The 21305-nt window shown below is 42.8% G+C and overlaps 1 pseudogene; it reads left to right on the forward strand.

Annotated features, from left to right (window-relative positions):
• The first annotated feature begins 18889 nt into the window (after positions 1-18889).
• LOC110301506 (large ribosomal subunit protein eL21 pseudogene) lies at positions 18890-19372 on the forward strand (annotated as a pseudogene).
• Positions 19373-21305: the final 1933 nt, after the last annotated feature.

Genomic DNA, 21305 nt, shown 5'->3' on the forward strand with positions numbered 1-21305 from the left:
TCCGAAAGGACTAGGACTCTGAGCCTCATGACAGAATGTTGACAGACCCATCTTGTTTCTCTCTCTCTCTCTCTCTCTCTCTCTCTCTCTCTCTCTCTCTCTCTCTCTCTCTCTCTCTCTGTGTGTGTGTGTGTGTGTGTGTGTGTGTGTGTGTGTGTGTGTGCGCGCGTGTGTTAGTGAGTGCTCATGTGTGTGCAGGTGAACAGAAACCAGAGGATAGCTTCAGATGTCATCCCTCAGGCACTGTCCACCTTTCTTTTAAATTGCTTTTCATTTTTATTTTGTACATCTTGGTATTTTGCCTGCATGTATGTCTGTGCACCATCAGTGTATCTGGTGCCTATGGAAGTCAGAAGAAGGCAAAAGATTCTTGGCACTGGAGCTGTAGATGGTTGTGAACCACCATATGGGTAGTGGGAACAGGTCCTCTGGAAGAGCAGCATCTGCTCTCTTACATTAATATGTTATCACTGTGTTAACTGCGGAGCCATCTCTCCAGCACCCTCTTCACTTGGTTAAGGTAGTCTCACAGTTCTGAAATGCATCAACTAGATTAGGCTGTTTGGATAGCAAGAAACACTAGGTATATTAGTCAGGGTTCTCTAGAGTAGCAGAACTTATAAAGCAAATCTCTTTATATGTATAGAAAAGAGGTTTATTAGAATGACTTCCAAGCTGTGGTCTAGCTAATCTAACAATGGCTATCTATGTACAGAAGGTCCAAGAATTCAATAGTTGATCAGTCCACAAGGCTGGATGTCTCAGCTGGTCTTTAGCATACATTGAAATCCCAAAGAAGCAGGCTGTAATGCCAGTGAAGAAATTCACTTGTTTGAGAGGGTCAGCAGGCAAAGAACATGGCTTCCTTCTTCTATGTCCTTTAGATAGGTTGCCAACAGAAAGAAAATGTGGTCTAGATTAAAGGTGTGTCTTCCCACCTCAAGGATCTGGATTAAAAGTGTATCTTCTCACTTCAAATGACTTAAGAAAAAACCCTCAAAGGTGTGTCCAGCCATTTAGGAGGTTTAGTTAATTCCAGATGTTGTCAGGTTGACAACCAAAATACCCAACATCCCAGGTCTCTGCTGTCTCTACTTCCCCAGTGCTAGGACTTCAAGCATGTACCATCACACCACATGTGTGGCACTTGATAGGATTGTTTTCCCCTAGAATTCCTTTCTAATTGTTTTAACCTGACAGGCCTTTCTGGTTCTTTCCATTGCAACACAACCACTTTTTAGTGTGGTAAGGGTTTGGCAAGTTGGTGTAACAACTGAACCCTGAGGTCAGAGTAGAAAGGGAGTTTATTTAGAATACTGCAAAGAAAAAGAATTGGTCATGCCGTCTGAAGGGACTCTAGCTAGCCTGAGCATGGGAACCAAGGCTCTAGCTGGCCTTGCCCTTCTCTCCATTCCCTCTGCCTTGCTAAAAACAGTTAAATTACAGTCCTAAAGCTAGCCCCGAAAGGTCTAGTCCCTTATTTGGCCACTTCCTTCTCCTTTGGGTTTATTAGAATGACTTCCTGTTACGGATTGGTTCTAATGATATTTGTGTTAATTTGGCTCCCAAAATTACACAGTCTGCCTATAAGACACTTGAGGGTCCCTGCCCCAAGTTGGCTTTGATTGATGAAATAAAGTTGCCTTCAGTGAATGGCTGGGCAGAGAGACACAGGTGGAGCCTTAGATTTCCTGGGCAAGGGATCAGGAGAGAGGAGGAGTTTTCAGAATAGCCATGAAGCAGGAAGCAGAGAGATCAAACTTGAGGGAGCAGGAGAGAAAGCATCCAACCATGTAAGTCATGGAAACCACCCCAGGGGCCATTTTCACCATTGGGTCTTGGGTAGCAAGAGTGGCCCAACCTTTGAGCTGCTTAAGACCTATTAAACACAAGGGCTGTGTGTGTGTGTGTGTGTGTGTGTGTGTGTGTGTGTGTGTGTGTGTGGTTTTCAGGGAGTTCAGAGCAGATTAACAATTTACCGCTTCAGACTACCAAGGTCCAGCTATGCAAGTATTGAAGTCTAGCAATCAAAACTCCCCTTAGTTCACCTGATTAACATGTCCAATTAAAATTAAGCACCACATCCTAACACAGGGTTTCTTCTTTGACCATTATAAATTGCCATTTTCCTATGGACCATGTCGGTCCTCCAGGATGAATATCCCTCTTCCCTCTCCCTTTGCCTCCTTTATCCCCTCTCCCTTCTTCCTTTCCCATCTCCCTTTTCCTCTATCTCCTGTCTGTGTCCCTTATCCCTGCTATTTGTCCCTCTGGGACAAATAATCTCCTTTGTGCTTAGAACTTGGTCTTAGGGTATCCTGAGCTAACTTCCAAGGTTCCCTACAGAGGCACCAAAAATACAACAAAGTTCACATCACGCTAAATTTAAAATAAAAAAAATAAATGTTATATCAATTATATGTTATATCAGCATAAGAAATGCTGATATTTCATAGGAAATGCAGGGTATTTTAGTGGAAATATGCTTCACTTAAATTTAGAATACTCGGGAAACTGAGGTAAGGGAAAGTTTGTAAAGACAAGATAATTAAGGAAAGTAAACCATATATCTTTCCTTCCTCCATTTTGGCCCCAGAACTAGAACTCTGGGATTTGGAGGCAAGCCCTTCTTCACCCATTGAGTCATCTCAACAATGCACATCAGCTATTTCAAAATGGTAGTCTTTGGGGACAATGAATGATATCAAGACTGAAACCAGCCCAACTAAGGTTAAAAAGACCGTTGCTGCACAACCTATCCTGTGGAAGCACTTTTTTCTTTTGTAAATAAGGTTTTGGTGGTCACTGACCTTGCAATTCATGCAGTCTTAGTCCTGGGTAAAACCCTTTCCTTCATCATGACCTAGCTTTTGATTTGTTTGGCTAGGCGTGACCCAAGCAACTCCATTTACCGACAACTTTCACATTTCTTTTACAAGAGCCTGCACTGTCACCTCAGGTTCTTCCCTGAGGAATGATGTAGCCTTAAGAGCGGCTGACAGGGGCCTCTCCATACCGGCTCTCTGAATCTACCCATCAAAGCACAACTGACTGTCAGGATCAACCCCTCCCCAAAACCAGCCAACATTTCAAATGATGAGTAACCTCTGACTGTAATCCGTAGACATGCACAGTGCATAGATCAGAGAAATCCCAAGATTAAATAATCAACTGGTGCATATTCATGAACCATTGCAGCTGGCGGGTCATAGGGCAGACAGCCTTTGAACTTCCCAATTACCATGAGTCTGGTCTACTTCAAGGCTTCCCAACTTCCCTGATCTCTAGTTCCTCAATTTCTTCTACAAACAAGAGCCCTCGGTGCATAGGAAGATCCTTTATTTCTATGTGGATCTCCCCGACCGCCTAGGTCTGTTCCTCATGAACAGAACACAAAGTCTCTTTTCATAGAAAAGGAAAAAGAAGTTTCATAGAAGTCAGGAAAACTTGTCCATTTCAGCCAGGAACCAATGCTCTAGAGCATGAAACTCTGTCCCCTTTCCACCAGTGTTTACCACAGCTGCCTTACCTAAGTTTTACCTACCTTTTCTCTGCAAAGCAATGATGACTTTTTTGAAAGAGGAACAACTATGAGTCTATAAAAGAAAAAAACTATCTGCTAGAGCAAGGTTTAGTATGGAAAATTACAGCTCACAGCCCTTCCTTCTTCCCAACATTCCCATCCTTCCTTCTTTTCTTTCCTTCATTTTCTCTCCTTGTTTTTGCTTTTGGAGCTGGGGTCTCACTGGCCTTGAACACACCACCCACCTGCCTGAGCCACCAAAGTATTACGACTACAGGCTAACACAATCACACCCAGCTTCAACAGCCCATTAGCCAGCAGATGAACATATAGGACTTCCCTCCAGAGATACAATGGCCCAAAGAAGTTACTGAGTCTTTCTATACACCTAACACTCTCAAAAAGGACAGCACTTGCAGTCATTTGCATATGCATATTTAGGTCAGTGATTCTCAACCTTCCTAATGCTCTGAGCCTTTAATACAGTTCCTCATGTTGGGGTGACCCTCCAACCATAAAATTATTGTTGTTGCTACTATAATTTTTCTACTGTTATAAATCATAATGTAAATATCTAATATATAGGAGAGATGATATGTGAACCCTGAAGGAGTCATGACCCTCCTTCCCAATCCAGCTTGGGTATAGCAAACTGGCCTATAATGCTAGACTTTCATCTTATTTCTGAATGGACATTTTTGTGTAGACCTCGAATCCTAGAAGATCCTTAAAGTTACTCTATTTGAGATTCTTGGTCCAACCATTGCTTTTTATTCTCATGTTCTACAAAATCTCAAAGGCTATGAAACTATTACCAGGATCCTGTAAAGGCAGAAGTAACAGCAGCAGCCGAAAAGCAGGTGAGATTCTCAGCCACGTCACCCCCTTTGACATATTGATGCATTGTCTACACTGGGTCTGCAACATCATTCTAGAGCTCCAAACAAAACTGGAAATAGACTTCTATAATCAGAGTTGAGGGAAAGGCCAGAGCTGGACAGACGTGAGCTTGAGTCTGTTACACGCTGTACCTTCTCTTTATTTATAGTATGGGAGATGAAGCCCCAGCCCTTGAAATTGCTAAGCAAATGTCAAGCAGTAAGTTATAACCTTAGCCTTTAGTCTTCTGTTTAATCTTAGTCCTTCCAGTGTTTAGGATTACAAAAAAAAAAAAAAGTCAGGACACTGACATCAACCTTGGATGAATGGTAATGAAAAGTTGCCTATCTAAACTCGTATAGCAGGCTCAGAAAGATTTGATGGTCAGCCAGGGAGTAGTACTAAGACTTTAGAAGTTCTATCCTAAAAAAGTTGGTTCTGCAATTCTCAGTGACCCGAGCTGGAAACAAAGACTCAAGATGTCATTAGGGTGGCAGTGGGAGACAAGAAGGTGGGACTTAGTACTACTCTCCCTTGCATGGGAAACAGAGGCCAGTAAAGGTCCCCCTCACACTAACCCTGAAAGCATCTGGGACTTCCTAGCATCCAACATCACAAGCTTACTAAGCGTGTATCTAGACCTTTACGCAGCAAACATTTCACCTTAAATTTACTACTTGTCTACAGTATTCCCTGATCATCCATAGCTTATTCCACAGCTAGTCTCCTTTAGTTCTTTCTAGTAACAATGTTCTTTCCTTAAAAATGGTTAGCAGAAGTTGCATGTGCAAACAGATAAGTTAGTTTTAAAAATATTATTAGGTTTAGGAATGGGAAGGCTACCAGAAGCCCTGTATTCACTCTTAAAAAAAAAAAAAGAACCTATTCTGGTCATTTAATAAGATGTTCTGTTACAGTCAGTATTAAAAACTATTGAACATAAAAAAGACCAAGTCCTGGGAAAAGGAGATGTCAGTATACAGAGAGAGCTGCTTTGTTCCCTGGCACTTTATACTAGAGTGTTTATCTGCTGTGAGCTAGACTTCATGCTGGGGCAATTTGTCATAAACTTGTGATGTTTCTCTGGAAAGTATCACCTGATTTCTTATTTCTGGCATGCTGGGTGCTTGGTGAGCATCGACACTGTACTCAGAGAAGTGCGGTAGAAAGGCTCTGAGCTCCTCTGGTCATCCATCCTTAGGCCCCACCATGGCCACCAGGAGTGCCCAAGGACACAGTGACCTTTGAACTCCCCAGCAATTCTTCTCACCCTTCTCTCACTTGAGTCTCTTTGCCTTTTCTCGTGTCTCCACATTCTAATCTCCATCTCCACATACCTTCCCATCGATGAAAGTCATTCTACTTGCATCTTTTTCCAATGGGGATCTGTGGTGTGTCTTATAGTTCCCATCTTCTGATGTTTAGTGAGCCAAACACAGCTGATCTCATCTAGAAACTTGAGCCACAAGTCGCAGTGTTTTGACACAGTTTCAGATCCTGACCTGAGACTGACTCTGGCACTATGAGCCTCCCCTCAATGCCAAGAGTCACATCTGATGTAGAAGCAATTGCTGAACTGTTTAGATGTCCCTGACACCACCTAAACCCATTACTTCACTGAGATATTTTGCTCAATGTCTTCTTCCTTCTATGGATGAAAATGAACTGTGTCCAACACTGACCATCCTCACTCCAGAGCTCAGGCCAGCTGTGATGACCCAGTCATCAGCTCCTTAGGAAACCATCCTCCCTCCTGATTTATAGCTGGAGAGTCAGGCAGTCTGCACCGGCAGGGTAATAAGTTCAAACTAGAGAAAAGGGTGGGGCGGGTTTTGATCTCCACTAAAATCCAGCCTATGGAAAAAAAATAATTTTGTAAATCAGAAGTTGTCAAATGTCAGTGATTGTGAACAGAAAGCAATGTTTTCACAGTCCAACAAAGTTACAGACGCCATCGCGCAGAGTTATAGAATTGAAGGACGTCTTGAAAGATCAGTTCACTGCCGATTCTGAATTGAATACATGAACACAAACACTCCTTAAGGGCATGTATATACTGCAAGGTTTACCCTCTTGATTGGTTCTATTTTAAAATATTGACCAAGAGTGATTGAGCTCTTGTTCCTCATCTGAGAAAATGAAGGCACCACACCCAGGCAAGCAAGACTGATGGGAAAACATGTGAATGAAGGATGCTTTTCTTATTTGGATCCCCAAGCCAGAGGGCTGATTCAAGAGACTGCTTCATTGCGGTTGGTAATTCATCCAAGCATGAACCTCAGAGAGAGCACCACCCTCCCATGGGTATGAGATGAGGTACTGGCCCAGAGAGGCATGACTAATTCAAGGTCATCCCAAGGTCTACAGTCTGAACAAGGGGTGCACCTCAACTCTACCAACGTCTGACCCTAGCTTCACCAGGAGCTATATTTCGTCTTTAAACAAGGCAAGACTGTGGCTACAAAACTAAAGATCTCCCTTGTTCTGGGTCCCAGACGACACAGGCAGTCCTTTGAACAGACCTAACTGTACTATGTTCTTTTAAAGTTCTGCACGTAGCAAGTATTGTACCCCCCTTCCTTCTCTCCCTCCCTGCCTCTTTCCCTCTTTCTGTCTCTTTCAGACTGTTTTTTTTCTTTTGCTCTCTGAGTTAGAAATTAAGATCCTTCCTATAAGACCCATTCACATTGAAGCATATGTACACAGTACTGAAGCTGCGTCTCAATTATGTGAATCAAGCCAAAACTTGTGGGTCAAATATCTGTTGTGAATTGAGTGTGATTTTAAAAGCCATCCAAATAATCAGGCTTTATCTAGTTCACATGGGGAACCTCTAGAGGATGGTAACTTGACAACTTCATATCCATCTTAGCCTAATTATTTCTCAAGTCTTGCCCCCCTCCATATTAAACCAAAGTAATTATCCAAGCCCTTTTTAAAAGAAATTTGGTAGGTTAAGAAGAGAGCTCACCAGGTAGAAGAATTTGCTGGCAGGTCTGAAGACCTGAGTTCAATTCCAGAAACCCACATACGGGAAAAGAAAAGAAAAAAAAAAAAAAAAAAAGAACTGACTCTCACAAGTTGGCCTCTAACCTCTGTATGTACACATCCTGAGTAAATAAACAAATAAATGTAAGGAATGATGTAAAGAAATTCAATTCTTAAATTTTTGTGAGCAGTTGGGATGTAACATATGAGAGAAAATTTTTTAAAAAAAATAAAAATCAAATAAAAAAAAAAAACTTACTCAAAGTTCATCTAAGGGCTGGAGAGATGGTTAAGAGCACTGACCGCTCTTCCAGAGGTCATGAGTTTGATTCCCAGCAACCACATGGTGGCTCACAACCATCTGTAATGGGATCTGATGCCCTCTTCTGGTGTGTCTGAAGACAGCTACAGTGTCCTCACATACATAAAATAAATAAATCTTTTTTAAAAAAAAAAAAGTCCATCTAAAAAGGAAAACTTGGCATCATGTGGAGATAACAACAGAATCTCCTGCCTCTACATAAGTGAGACAAAGGATGTCAGGCATGGTTGACAGGATCGAAAAGCTCAATTTAAATATTTATTTTCACTTTTCTTTAGCCCAGGAACCTTAAATTTTTCTTCCTCCTCATGCTCTAAATTTCATTTCATTTACCAAATATTCACTGAGCACCTAGAAGATCCATAGCAAAGGGCTAAATTCTGATGGAAACATAAAGCTGTAAACACCATCATCAACTTCCTGCAGACTAGCATCATATCGGGGGAGGGAACAGCAAAGCATAAAGCCCTGTCAGTTTCCTATAGGGAAACACACACCTTTCGATTTAATCGTTTTTATATGAATAAAACACCCCCACATCCTTGTGGATTAAAAACTGCAAGGTTAAACAGGGGGAAATTCTTTCCTGTTTGGTAGGTTTTTTCCCAAGACTTTGATTAGCTGATACAAAGTATGAGTCTGCATGGGAATATAAAATACAACACGTCTGTACCTCATGTGTATCATTTCCTACCAATTGCACGGGGAGAGACATTAGGTTAAAACAGAAAACAAGTACATCGTAAAAGGCTCCTTGTCTATTCCATTGACTCAGGAAGTCTAGAAAACACGGCAGAATGCTGGGGAAAGATTTCCAGAGATCAAACGTCAGCAGAACCCATAGGTATATAAACAAACGAACTAAATATTTTCAGGCAGACCAGAAATAAGAGGCTTTACACTCTCATAAGAGTAGAATTTGCATAGGGCCAATGGGAAAGAGGGATTTCTTAGGAACTAAGGCATGAGTGCATCAACACGTAAAATCAGAAGTGAGCTCACTGGGTTTCCAACCCAGGGAAGGAAACATCTCACTCAGGGACTGGTCCCCATTGGAGAAAGGCGACTCAGTTGACAACCTGAATGGGCTGGCTTAGATACATGGTCCTAACCCTCCTAATGCCTCTAGATGATAGGCATTGACTTGATCAGCTTACAAACAAGTAAACTGTGACATGCTGGGACTAGAAAATTTACGGAAGGCCTTAGAGCCAGTTGATAGCCAAAGCAAAATGTCCACTGGAGTCTAATTACTAAGCCTGTGCTTCATCCATTCCAAGAGGTCTATTGCGAAGTCAAATTCACAAATACAAACCCATACAAAATTAGATTGCAATAGTATAATGCTCCTAATACAATGCTTCTAGCAGAATGAGGATCAACTGATTAAGGCTCGAAAGCTAAGTCAGAGAATTTGTAATTTGTAATTTAATTTCTAATTAAAACACAAAAGTTGGAGTATTGGGGATTTTTTCCCAGGAAGAGATAGATTAATGTGAAACTAGGATTGTAGGAGGATAAGTTCAAAAATGGTGCTCATGACAGGTTACAGAAAAAAAGGAAAATATTTGGAGATGTTTCAGTAACTTCAACTCGGAGCTGTGATACGCAGATAGAATAACTACTCAAAGACAGTGCTGTGCCACACATGAGGGGCTCCTGGCATGATCAACTGAGCTCTGCAGTTCAAAGGGAGGATTAGAGGCTCTTAGTGACTGATTGAAGGTAGATGCTAAAGAGAAGGAAGAATCCAAAGTGGTCTTTGCCTTCCTTTCTTGCCTGTCTTTGTCCTACAATGATTGTAAGCAATGGGCTGCTGAAAGAACCCTTAAAATGAACCCCAAACAGCCAGCTGATCCCGGCATCTGACAGGGTCTCCAGATGCATAATCGCCACAGGGAATGCACATGCCCATGTGCACATACGTGTTTCCTCAACCACACCCATGAGACGTCCTTCAGTGGCACAGAGCTTCTGAGTTGGGGAAGGGTTTCCCTAACCTCAGATGAGGTGGAGAACCATTGTGAGAATGTTAAGGAGAGTGTGGGGTGGGGGGAGGGTGTCCAGGGGACAGTGCCCAGCGTTGTAACCCTAAACTGAACTACTTTAAGTAAATTTCCCCAACATCTTCTTAAGCTCCGATCTCTCAGCTCCAAAATGGAAAAGATGACCTAAGAGGTTCATCTGAGGTAGTAATTCTATAATTTATATAATCAGCGCCAAATGACAGGTCTTTGGCTAGAGTTAAATGTCTTTGGACTAATCTCTTCACTGGGTTTTCTGACCTCTCCTTTCAGAACAGAAACATACATGTGTGAAAACTCTCATTGGCTGCAGGCTCCAATCCAGTCTTTGTTCTAGTTCCTGGCCTCTAAACTCAGGTCTCGGCAGCCAGGCCACACAGCAGGAGCAGTGACAATTAAGCTGTGACCAACCTGGACGTTTCCTTCTAAGACAAAAGGAGCTTCCCGTAGTACGAACATTCCCTAGATGAACCAGATTTTACAGAGAAGTCATAACATTTTGCCTTCACATAAATATGTGAGAAAATGGAGACTCAACACGCAGTTAAGTGTCTGGATTTCAATTATGCTCGATCCCTCGTGTTTACTAATGGGAATCTATCCACGGAATGTGTAATGATTGCACCGAAGGGGGTATCTGTTTCCCTTGGAATAGTCAAGCAAGCTTTGTAAGAGTCTGGTCAACTCACTTTGTTTTACTGAATTCACCCTTTTACTCTGTGCGAGGGACTCAAAAAAAAAATGCATTTTGGTTGGCTACACATATACTTTTTGGTAATCCCACTATGGAGTTAATTTCAACATCCCCAATGGTGCCAGCATTTTCAGTTCTGCTCAGGAATGTATGCCTTCCAATGTTCCCCAAACAAAAGGCTTTCTTTTGCCCCCTCTGTGATTAACAAGCTATAAAACAACTACAAAGGTGCAGAGACCTTGGCTGGGGAGCCAAAGAATACACAGGGAGGGAGGACTGCTGGAACACGGAGCTGTCCGAATCACTCTCCTTTCCTCACCTGAGCCCAGCAACACTCCCTCGGGTGTCTCCTCAAATGAAAAACAGACAGAGCCTGGGCCACTCTCTGCTCCATTTCACATGGATCTCTCTGGAAATGAGAAGGGACTTATGGTCAGTATAGAAGTGATGGAGCAGGGGATGGGCCAGGGTGCAAGTGCATGTACGTGTGTGTGTGTGTGTGTGTGTGTGTGTGTGTGTGTGTGTGTGTGTGTGTGTGAAATCGAGCCAGCTGACTCTGAAACAGTAAGAAATGGACCCCACCTGTCAGATTGGAGCTCATTGCCAGCACTAAGTAATGCATTACCATTGGATGCTAACATTTACTTTAAAAAAAAAAGGGGTAAGTATGTGTGCATACATGAGTATGTGCATGTAAGGAAGCCCCAGGAAGCCCTGGAAAGTAGTATGGCGTACCCTGAGATCTGTTCAAACCCAGGCTCTCCAGGGATACCAAATATTTTGCCTGGTTTGTTTGTGTATACATGTATGTGCACATGTGTAGAGGCCAGAAGTTGACATCTAGAGTCTTCCTGTCTACCTAATTCACTGAGGCAAGCTCCCCTACTGGAAGCCAGGGCTCACTGACTCTGAAAGTCTAGGGAGTCAGCTTGCTCTGAAGAGCTCTCTCTCCCTTCCATCTGAGTGCTGGAATTATAAGCAAGCCACCACACACCCTCTAGGCCCTGTATGCAGGCCCTGGGGATCAGAATTCCAGCACCAGTAAACTCCTTATCCACTGAGCCATCTCTCCAGCCTCCTTTTCCTGTTTACTAAGAGTAGAAGAATAGGGACTCAGGAGGTAGGGTGGAAAGGATTCTGTTATCTAAGAGTTTTCTCCCATAAACAGGTCCTTAGACAATGATCTAAATGCACATAAGTGAAAGGAAGCCCCAGGAAGCCCTGGAAAGTAGTATGGCGTACCCTGAGATCTGTTCAAACCCAGGCTCTCCAGGGATACCAAATATTTTGCCTTGTTTGTTTGTTTGTTTGTTTATTTGTTTATCTATCTATTTATTTATTACTATTAGTGATAATTTTATCTTCTTCACATGCAAGCAAGTTTCTAAGTCTTAGTGAATAAATATGCATAATTGGTTTTTTCTCTTCAATTAGAAAATGCTGTCTTGAGCTGGAGAGATAGCTCAGCAGTTAAGAGCACCGACTGCTCTTCCAGAGGTCCTGAGTTCAATTCCCAGCAACCACATAGTGACTCACAACCATCTGTAATGGGATCTAATGCCCTCTTCTGGTGTGTCTGAAAACAGCTAAAGTGTACTCATAAATAAAATTTTAAAATCTGTTAAAAAAAGAAAAGAAAGAGAAAGAGAAAAAGAAAGAGAAAAAGGAAAAGGAAAAGGAAAAGGAAAAGGAAAAGAAAAAGAAAAAGGAAAAGGAAAAGGAAAAGGAAAAGAAAAAGAAAAAGAAAAAGAAAAAGAAAAAGAAAAAGAAAAAGAAAAAGAAAAAGAAAAAGAAAAAGAAAAAGAAAAAGAAAAAGAAAGAAAATGTTGTTGCTGCCTCCCTGCTTACAGATTAAAACTATGGCAAGCTTAAAATGACTTCTAAGTCACAAACCACTACAAATTTCTAACTAGCCAGCTTCATGCTGTCCAAACACGTCTAGTTTTCACCTGTCTTTGCTTTTAACATTTTTATTTTATCCAAATGAAGTAGCTGGTGGCTCTCAGAGTAACCTTGTGCTCAGTAGAAAGCTAGCTTCCATCCAAGTCTTTCTTTTTCTAGCATTGTGTTCATGATTCCCTCAGAAAGAAGACAACACAATGATTTGGGGGAAAGCAATGCATTTGGGCAAGGTGCCAAGATGAAGTTACTGCAGTGTATCCTACATCCAATTCCTTGTACATGTTCAATTAGGGCTGAGAATGAAGTGGAAGGTGCCCTGAGTCCCAAAGATCCACACTGAGCTCTTGGAAGAGATGCCTGTTGTGCTGTGTTGAAAATACATTGTCAATTCTTTGGGTAAAACTGAAAACCTTTTTGATTTTTCAGGTATTGGGTATCATTGAAGGACAATATATATTGTTTGCAAAAACTGAAACATGAACCTACCAGCAGGCACGAGCCTGAAATTCTAGCCCTTGGGAAACTGAGGTGATCATGAGATCAAGGCCAAATAGGCCTACACTGCAAGACTCTGCCAAAATTAGAAAAAAGAGAAGAAGAAAGAAGGAGAAGGAGGAAAGGCTGTGGACGTTGTTGATAGAAAAGTGTTAAGTCAATAAATGGCTTTGGAATCAGAATAAGAAACCATTTGAGCCAAAAATAAAAATGTAAAATCAAAATTTGTAGTGATTTCTTCCCAATCTGTCAGGGACCGTCCATGTGATATTTCCTTCCTTTGCTTTTGCTAATCGATTAACTAGAGATCGAAGGTATTTCCCCCAAGAAATAAAAGTAACACGGCTACACGCAACCCAGAGAAGCTGGGCAGAGGCTTGGAGGAGGTGAGCATCGCCATAGGCCGGTCACCATGTCGCAGTCAGCCCAGAGTAAGGTGTCAGGATGCTTTATTGTGCCTAGGACAAGAAAGAAAACTGGAAAACAATAATGTGAGAAATTGAATTGAAATTTTTGTAAACGTCTGTTGAACACAAAAGGAAACTAATTCCTTATTACGGTAGTTTCTAAAGTCCTAACTAGAAAAAGACTAATCCTGTGCCAAGGATGCCCAAAGCCCCTCCTGTCAACCCACACCTTAATCTCATGGGCCACACTGAAACCTGGATGCAAGTCAAGACAACAGAATGGTCAGTAAGGGATGGTAATCACTGCAGGAAAACAGAACAATGTAGGGCATGAAAAATTGTAGGGGAGACAAAGACGTTTTATTTCCATTTAAGCCATTCTAGAAGTCATGATCTCATTGGATAGGAATAGCTTGTTCTTAGGGAAAGAGAAGAAAATAAAATAGAAAAGCTCTCTTTCCCAGCATTCACTGATTCTAAACCAGTCCTAACATGGAACCCAGTGAAGACTAAATACAGCCTCCAATAAAAGCTGAAGATTGCCCAATCACTAGGGATCAATATTGTTCCCAGATACAGACATCTAGAGAGTCTCCAAGCATACACTATGTCCTTCTTATTTATCTTGATTAAAAATATAAGTTAAAGTAGTAACAACAAATACATCAAACTCGTACTATATATGTCAGGCTCTGAATCGTTCCAACCACTGAGTGCCACAACTACTAGGTTGTTGCTTTGCATGTAAGATAAATGCGGTTTGGAGAGTAATTGGGACTAAAGTTGCTTAGCTAGGACATGGTAAGACAAAGTCCCAGTATAAGCTTTTGATATATTTTCAGAATGGTCTTTCATTGTCATGGGACCATCCCTTCACATTGCCTAGCAAGGAGGAGACTCTTATATTGTTCTAGTTGACCCCCAGATCTCCACATGGAACACCCCCATCAGAAGTAACTAGATTCCTTCTTTATAATTTATGAGTTCCAGGCATCCTAAGAGCCCTGACATAGCTCTAGGAAGGACTAGTATTGAGACTCAGCTACTAACCCGGTTGACATCGTGGAAGAGCTCTGGTACATACAGACCAGATGTGGACTGGTAGGGGGTTGCAGTTCAGTATATGCCAAAGCTGTTCAAACAATGCTTACCATAGCAGGCTGCCCCCAAGGACTACAGCACCAATCTGGCAGCCTCTCTATTTTAAAACTACTCCTACGAGCCAGGCTTCAAGCTTTGAGGCCTTGGTTTTCTGCCAGTCCCAGGGCTTCTTCCTGCATGCTCCTTATCTCTTAAGACTGAAACCTTGTCAGGATGCTTTAATAGGAAGATTAGGATCCCAGGAACCTAGAGCCAAACCACTGGCAACTCCTACTTAGGACACAGGGAGAGCTTAGAATAGATGACCCTTTATTCCAAAAGCTGGGCTACAGGTGATAAAGGGAAGGTGAGAAGGAATGCTGAGAGTGGGAGAAAGAGTCTTCCCCAGGGAAGAACACACCAGTTGGTACCAAATAGCCCTGAAAACATATGTACACGTAACATTGTACAGACTGAGCAGGTTATATTTAGGAATATATATGTACATATCTGTAGCAGTGAGTTTTCACTACACCTCTTTGTGCTCCAAGTGGGTCACACTCGAGTACCCACCCAGGAGCTATCTTGGGTCTGCAAATGGAAAACACACACACATACATACACACACACACACACACACACACACACACACATACACACTCACCAGTGAATTTTAAAATACCTTGACTAACTCAAAATCTGGGCACTCCTAAACCTTCTTCTGCTACCCAAGGCCCAATCGGGGAAGTGGCCAGTGGCCACTTACTCAATGTCTAACATGATTGGTTGCCTTTATTTCCTGCTGCTCCTGCATCCCATCCTTCTACCCAGAGTCATGGCAATCTCCTCCACTCCTCTCTATGTCCTACCCTCAAAACTCCTAAGTGTCCCACCCCATGCCCAGCTATTGGTCATTGGCATCTTTATTGATCGATTCAAAACCAATTGGGGGCAAGGACCTTCAGCATCTGGACTCACAGATTCTCAATTGAATCAAAGCATTAGAACCAGTCTCCAACACAAATCTATAAATATATGCATGCAATAACAATTAATGAAAAACGAGGCCACTGTTGGTAACCAGGCATCTCCACTGCCTGCCACAGGGACCCAGCAACAGCAGATGTCATCACTAGTTGCCAAGATGTGACATATTCACACTGTTGCCAGGAGTCAACAGTGTACATGAGCAGCTTGTATTTATGAAATACATGCATGGAATGTACATGAGCTACATCCCCTTATAAAAGGCCAGTTCCTCCTCTCCCTGTCTTCTGTATCCTCCACTCTCACCTAGAGACAGCCTCTGTGTACTCGCTCCCCAATAAACCTCTCACATGAGATCTGTCTCATGGTGGGACTTTACCTCATCTGTCTGTTGATTAGATCCTAACAGTCCTGAATTTGAAAGAGAGTAAGAAGGGATAAATGGGAGGGTTTGAAAAGAGGAAAAAGAAGGTGAAAATTACGTAATTATATCATCTCAAAAGTAAAAGAAATGTTTGTTTAAATGTACCCCCTAGCAAGACCACCTCTGGGATTCCCTGGCACTAAACTGAGATAGGAAAAGTGAGAGCAAAACAACACCTCCCCATGGTCTCTGTCACTCTCCACTCCCATAGCCTGCCTGACCACTTCCACCACAGCATCATAAAGGCTTTCGCCCCAGAAATGCCCAGAAGCCAGAGCAAAGCAGACACTCAGCAAATACTGTCAAATAAACGAGTATGTGAGCAAGTTCACAAAAGCCTTGTGACAATGTCATTTCACGACGGGAAAGAAATAAACTGACATTCAGACCTGTGACCTGTCATGCGCCGTTGCTTGTTTATTTGCAGTTACAAACTTCAACTGGGGTTTGTGCGCTCTTCCATGTAAACCTTTACTCTTCAACTGTTTGTTCACTCACACTGAGCAGACTTGAGTCTCCTCATATTCTAGGCACTGGGAAAAAAAGGGTAAACTAAAACACAAACACAGTGGGGGCAACAGCAGGTCTTTCTACAACAGTAAAAAGTGAAAACAGGGCCAAAAGTGAAGGTAGAAATCAAATAGTGACTAGTAGCTGTCAGAGCTAATGATGTTTTCAAGAGAAAACAGTATATTTCAAGAGAGAAAGAAAGACATTGACAATACACAAATACACAGACATATATATAAACATATATACATGCACCCCACACACATATATGAACACACACACACACACACACACACGCGCGCGCGCGCATTTTAGATATTGAAAGACCAGATCTTGGGTTCAGACTCCATCTTACAGAACCTGACCTAAGGTTGAACTCTCTAGCACCAGTTTCCAGGTTACTCCCCATCAAACCTGTGCATACCAGTTACAAGCCTGCCCCTGGCACTTCACTTCTTAATAACCACCAATCAGGAGGAAAACGGAAGTTAAGTTTATGGTTTGGCTCTAGCACAAGTCAGTTATGTTAAAGGACAACAAAATTCCTTAATAGCCCCCCAATCAGATATGTGCCAGCCTGGAAACCCCCTCACTTGCTTACTTGCTCACCATTTCCTATAAAACCTTGTCCCACTGAAAGCTCAGGGCTTCTCCCTCCCGTCCTGCTGCATCAGAGATGGCAGTGTGGCCCAAGCTCAACCTTAAATGATCAGAGTTGTTGGCTCCTTGGTTGTCTTTTGAGGCTCGAGAACACTTAATGGGCACAACAATATCTAGATAGTAGGATATTGTAAAATGGGCTCTCAGCAGTAAGAAAGTATGAGACTGCCAACCCATTCTTCTGTTGCAAAGAATGCAACAGGAAAAGGGAAAGAGTATGCAGCTTGCCTCTTGTCCTCTGAAAAGCAAATGCAGCTTCGGAAAGCAGAGCTGAGCCTCTCTGGCTGATTGAAAAAACATGTACAGTCTGAGAGTAAACACGGGGCTAAGAACATCTTGCTGTGCACCGTGTGGTCAGCAGGCTCTGCTGAGCTCTTAATACACAGCAATTATCCACAGTGCTGACTCATGCTCCTGAACTCCACAGATGTCTTCCATTTTTAGAGACTCTTTTAGGAGCCTCTCCATCTTTCTCGTGGGTGGCTGGTGTGGACTCTGAAAGGAAAATCCCAAGAGAAGACTTTCAGTGGGAGCACCCAGTGGGAGCCCCCCCGAAAGTGCGTGCCCCATAAGAACATTCCAGAAGCTGCTTGGTATTTCATGGTCTAGCCTGGAAAGTGGCGAACTGTTTATTTCTGCTCTGCCCTATTGATTGAAGCGTTCATAAACTCGTGCTCAGGGTTGAAGGGTTTAAATTCTACTTCTCAGTGGAAGAACGTCAAGATGTAAAGATCCTCTCTTAAAACCAGAACACTGGGCCTGGCAAGAAGGTTCAGTAGATAAGGGCGCCAGCTGCCAAGCACAGTGAGCTGCAGTTACTCTCCAGACCTGATGAAGTGGAAGGAGAGAATCAACTCAAAAAACGCTGTCCCCTGACTCCCCCACGTGCTCACTGTGGCATATGCATGCCTACACAGAGACACACAAAAGGAATAGATTAAACGGCATTTAAAGGGGGCGGGGGGGGGGGGTAAATGATATAAAAACAAAAACCAGAAGGCGTCACCTTCTCCTTTCAAACAGCGGGTCCAGTGTTTACACTGTTCTGCAGACACCATCTTGCAAGGAAGACAGAAGAGCTAAGGGACTCAGAGACATCAGCCCTTGTGATACTGAGCTAATGAGCCAATCAGAAAACTATTAAAACCTCCAGACCTTTGATGATGTGAGAAAAACCAACTCTAATTTATTTAAGACATTCTCAAGTTCTTTTATTGCTTATAGCAAAATAGTTTCCAGCCAGTGTACCACCTCTGCTGACAGACATAGGAGGTGCGGGGTGCCATCAACAGACCAGCATCCGGAGGAAGCCAGACATATAGAGTTAAGAAAGCTATGTGAAGGCATTTTGGACTTTTATTATAGCTTCTGAGGTCTCATCAACTCTGGCTAAGCCTCAGAGAATTTCAAAGCAAAGCATATTTGTAGCTAACTGACATAAATTTGGGGTATAAAACTGACATGAAAAATGCATTATCCTTAAAAATTGGTAGAGCACTTAATGACTACAAAGCACTTCCTGGTCTTCAGCCCCGTAATTGGAGTAGGTGATTTACACTCTCGTTTTCACTCAGTGTCAACCAACCACAATGTACAAAATGAAGACATTTGTCTCATCCAAGAAATTATACCCTTAGAAAACAAAGCCCAGACAACGCATCGGGGATTCGGAAAGAGTGAAGGAATGTCAAGTGCTCCTCCAAAAGGCAAGCTGAGAAAAAGCTCAAAACCAGTGAACTCCTCCCTCCTCCCATGCAAGGACCCATTCCAGCTTCATACCGGAATACGGAATACGGAAACTGAGAAAGAAGACCTCACAGCCCCGCCCCCTCTGCCCCCTCCCACTCGTGAGCTCACCAAGCTGGGTTTGTTTGGGGGTTTATTTATCTCATGTACAGAGCACGTGGGCTCTCAAGACTGTTCCTTTTATCTTAAATTGAAGTTCATAAAAGTGAATTATCTCGGCCGCAGCCATCGTCCAGTAACTCACCAAAATGATGAACACACAGGGAAAGAGGAGAGGCACCCGGTATATGTTCTCTAGGCCTCTTAGGAAACATGGCGTTGTTCCGTTGGCCACATACATGCAAATCTACAAGAAGGGTGATATTGTAGACATCAAGGGAATGGGCACTGTTCAAAAAGGAATGCCCCATAAGTGCTACCACGGCAAAACCGGAAGAGTCTACAATGTCACCCAGCATGCCATGGGCATCATTGTAACCAAGCAGGTTAAGGGCAAAATTCTGGCCAAGAGGATCAATGTGCAGATTGAGCACATAAAGCACTGAAAGAGCAGAGACAGCTTCCTGAAGCGAGTGAAGGAGAACGATCAGAAGAAAAAGGAAGCCAAAGAGAAGGGCACCTGGGTGCAGCTGAAGCGCCAGCCTGCGCCACCCAGAGAAGCACACTTTGTGAGGACTAATGGAAAAGAGCCTGAGCTGTTGGAGCCCATTGCATGTGAATTCATGGCCTAAAGTACAAAAGAAATAAAGTACCAGTACCAAGAAAAAAAAGTTAATTATCTCATCTCTCAGAGATGAGATGTACAAGATCTGTGCATAGACGTGGACTCTGAGATCCAGTTACGTTCTGGAGTTCAATACAACTCCCAATACTTGCCAGTATTTGGAAAGCTTGGAGCTTAACAAGCCGAACAGGAACTGCGGGACTGTTCCTAGAAACACTTCCACTTCCCACCAGATGATTCACCTGTGGATCTCCACGGAGGTTTCAGTGTGTGCTCAGACCTCACACCACAGGACTCTCCTGGAGGGGAGTTTCCAATATTGACTTAGGAAAGGTCAGCTCTTGCTTAGTGCCAGAACCACGGTGTGTTGCAGCCAGAGCCTCTGGACTCCATTCCTGCATCCCACCCTTCCCAGTATGCAGGACTGAAGACCTAGCATTGGTCCGGGAGGGGTGGGGGGGAGCCCTGCTCCTCAGATCTCCAACAGAACAAACTGCCCACTAGTGTACCACATCTCCTCAGAGGTTGTCCAGTAAGATGGAACTCATAGACAGGCTGCAAGCTTCAAGTGGCCCTTGGAAGTCCATGGGTTTTGAGCATTTAACACTTCTTCTAATCTTTAACACGTGAACTCTAAATCCTAGGTCTGGAGCCCTGAAAATTCTAATGAAACGCAATGACTAATGTAAGACAGTATTTTTTTTTCATTTGCTTGCTTGTGAGTTGGTTTTGTGTTTTTGTTGTTTCTAAGTGAATAGGGAAACACGATTACACTTTTTTTCCCGAAGTTTCCACTTTCCTCAAATTTTCCATTTGGCGGCTATGTGTTAGGCCTATCCTTTGTGACCCCAGCTAGTCATTATCATTATGAACAAGAAAATAGAGCAGATGTCTATTTGGATAATGATGCTGACTTAGTAATCTAGAGAACACTCTTATGGAGGAAAGAGCTGCAGTGAACACCATGTGTGTGATCAGGGGCAGAAGTGCAGTTCACTGGAGACATCGTACCAGCTCCATCAGAAGTAATGAGATGTGCACGTGCCTGTGTCTATGTGCTCAGCTGCATGTTTGCAATGTCTCCATTCAGAAAAAAAAAACCAACAAAAAACAAAAAACAAATGAGATTTCTGATTTGCAATGTGTTTGGTTTTCCTGTTTTCCCAGCAATGAATAAAACCTGTCTTGTAAGGTCAAAACAGCTTACATACAATACCTTCACATGCCTTATAGGATCCTAGCAAAATCTGCATACATGCTCAGGAATCACTCTCTCTAGAACCAGCATCCTGTTGCAATCCCTAAATGGGTCCTTGAGCGCTAACCAAAGCAGTGTTAGCACTTCAAAGTTCACAGATGCGTAAATTAGACAGGAAGGTGAAGGATCAAGGAAGCAGGCTTCTTCATTTATAACTGCTGCCATCTGGTGTGAATCTAACTCCAGGGAGAAGCAGATTGGCAGGTGACAGCTTAGAGCATGACCGGTCCTTTAGGAATGCCACCCAATCCTTTTCCTTGTAATTGGTACCTGCGTTTACATAGATTTACATAAATTATGTATCCATTCAGATCCTCTTAGTGCCCATTTAGCATTAAAATAATTTGATATTTTTAAGATACCAAGTCTTTGTTTCCTTTCTCTTTTTTCATCTTGCTGTGTTACTCTCTGTCACTGTGGGCCCCACAGTGGTATCTGTCAATGGAGAAGTCATTCATTTACTGTGTCATGTAAATTGAGGGAATCTGCAATCTTGGCCTGTCCATTTTCACTGTCAATCCAGAGCCAACTTCTGTAAACTTTCTAGGGCTGGATGTGGGAAACAATGAAGATAACACTGCCTTCCTGCTGGTCCCAGAGGAGGCAAAACCTCCTAGCAGATAAACATGGCATGCCTGATTCCCACAGCCCAGCAGAAGTAGGCAAGCTTGGGGTTACTGGT

Source organism: Mus caroli, unplaced genomic scaffold (genome assembly GCF_978045245.1).
Source record: "Mus caroli unplaced genomic scaffold, Mus_caroli_1 scaffold_1, whole genome shotgun sequence".
In the NCBI taxonomy this organism is placed as follows: Eukaryota; Metazoa; Chordata; class Mammalia; order Rodentia; family Muridae; genus Mus; species Mus caroli.